Consider the following 2,180-nt stretch of genomic DNA (forward strand, 5'->3'; position numbering starts at 1 on the left):
GGCTGAGGTGCTGCCTATTCAATGAGTGCTAAGCTGAGATAAATACCTGCTATGATAGAAAATGATTTCTTCCGTTATACCTCTGCTGGTACCAGTGTGTGCCAGGGTCTTCCCAAGGGCAGAGATTCCCTGGGGATGAGTCATAGGTAGAGACTAAGATTCTACATGGTCCGGCTGTAGTGGTCTGCAATCTAGTGGTCAGCCATCCAAACAACCTGCACGTATAATCTCTACATAGAAACAATTGTATTCCATAGGCAAATGGGTAACCTCTATAGAAGGGGTTACACCTTTAATAGTGCAAAGAACCCAGAATTAGCATTGCAACTTCTGGGTTTTCTTTTAAAACTTGGGATATTGGTCCAAAAAGAATAATATAAAAATTCTGAAATACATATACACATGTCATTTGCACCTCTATAACTGTCTGGTTCGGTTCTGCAACCCAACACGAAACACACAGACTTCAGAGGATAATTAGAACTGCAGAAAAAATAATTGCTACCAACCTGCCTTCCATTGAGGACCTGTATACTGCACGAATCAAGAAGAGGGCCGTGAAAATATTTACAGACCCCTCGCATCTTGGACATAAACTGTTTCAACTCCTACCCTCAAAACGACGCTATAGAGCACTGCACACCAGAACAACTAGACACAAGAACAGTTTTTTCCTGAATGCCATCACTCTGCTAAACAAATAAATCCCTCAACACTGTCAAACTATTTACTAAATCTGCACTACTATTGATCTTCTCATCATTCTCATCAAGTGAGATGCTCCGATTCTTCACTTTTGTGGTGGTGGTTCCTTTAAGTCATTGGTGTTGATCCCTAGTTTCCACAGCTTTCTTGGCAAGATTTTGCAGAATTGTTTGCCTTTTTTTTTTCTTCCCCTGGCTGAGAGAAAGTGACTGGCCCAAAACACCCAGATGGCTTTGTGTCTAAGGCTGGACTAGAAATCGTGTTTTTCTGGTTTTTAGCCTGGTGCCGTTAACCACTGGCTCTGTCATCTGTTTATACAGGCACTAAACATAAAGTTGGCAGGAATGCATGTATGTAATTGCAGAAAAGTGTGACGGGGAGAATGGTTATGATGCTGGGACTAATATATCCTCATGACTGAATGCTTAAGTCTCATAATACGGAAGGCATATTTTTTTGCATTCCTGCTTTTCATTATCAAAAGCAACCTGACTGTACATATCAAAAATACAATGCAGCCTCTTCAGCCCCGCCTGCCTGGGGGTCCCCCAACCCTCCCCGCCTTGCCGGGGGGACCCTGGATGGGGGAGGGGAGGGAGGGGGAGGGCCGCAGCCCCAGAAAGGCGAGGGTGGGCGAGGCAGATTTCCCACACTGGCCCGCTGGTCATCAAGCCGCCGGCTCTGGGAGCTGGCAATGAGGTCGAAGAGCTCCTCAGTCTGCGGGGAGGCCATGGGCTGAGCTGGGAGAAAAACCAACTAAGGGATGAGCAAACTGGCCAGCCCTAGAGGAACCCTTAGTTACCTGGGGCGGAGGGGAATCACCTCAGCTCATTTCACTGACCTTGGAAGGATGGAAGACTGAGTCAACCTTGAGCCAGTCAAGATCGAACTGCTGGCAGTGGGCAGAATTAGCTTGCAATACTGCATTCAAACCATGGGGAGAGAGGGAGGGAGTGAAAAAGGAAGAAGAATAGCCATAACCCTGCCTAGAGTGATATATCACTTTACAGTGCTTTACAACCTTCTCTAAGCGATTAACAGAGTCGGCATTTTGCCCCCAGCAATCTGGCTTCTCATTTTACCGACCTCAGAAGGATGGAAGGCTGAGTCAACCTTGAGCTGGTCAGGATCGAACTGCTGGCAGTGGGCAGTGAGTTAGCCCTGCAGTGCTGCATTCTAACCACTCCGCCACCACGGACTCCTTCGAATGGCACGAGGCAGCCTCGGTAAGAAGGCTGAGCCTTGCATAGACTAGATGCGCCCATCAGTAGGTGGAGAAAAATGGTGAAGGTGAGTGAGGTGCTTTGCATGGGCCAGGTGGGTATTGGGGAGGGGAGAGGAGAGATAAATAGGTGGGGGAGCTGCAGAGCCAATGCAGGTGTAAATACAGGCAGGTTGCCAGGAACCTAAATTTTCATCATATGACTGTGGGGGCCCTGCAACGGCCATAACTCCAGGGAAAGGTGATTAATCCC

This window comes from Ahaetulla prasina, chromosome 16 (genome assembly GCF_028640845.1).
Source record: "Ahaetulla prasina isolate Xishuangbanna chromosome 16, ASM2864084v1, whole genome shotgun sequence".
Taxonomy (NCBI): Eukaryota; Metazoa; Chordata; class Lepidosauria; order Squamata; family Colubridae; genus Ahaetulla; species Ahaetulla prasina.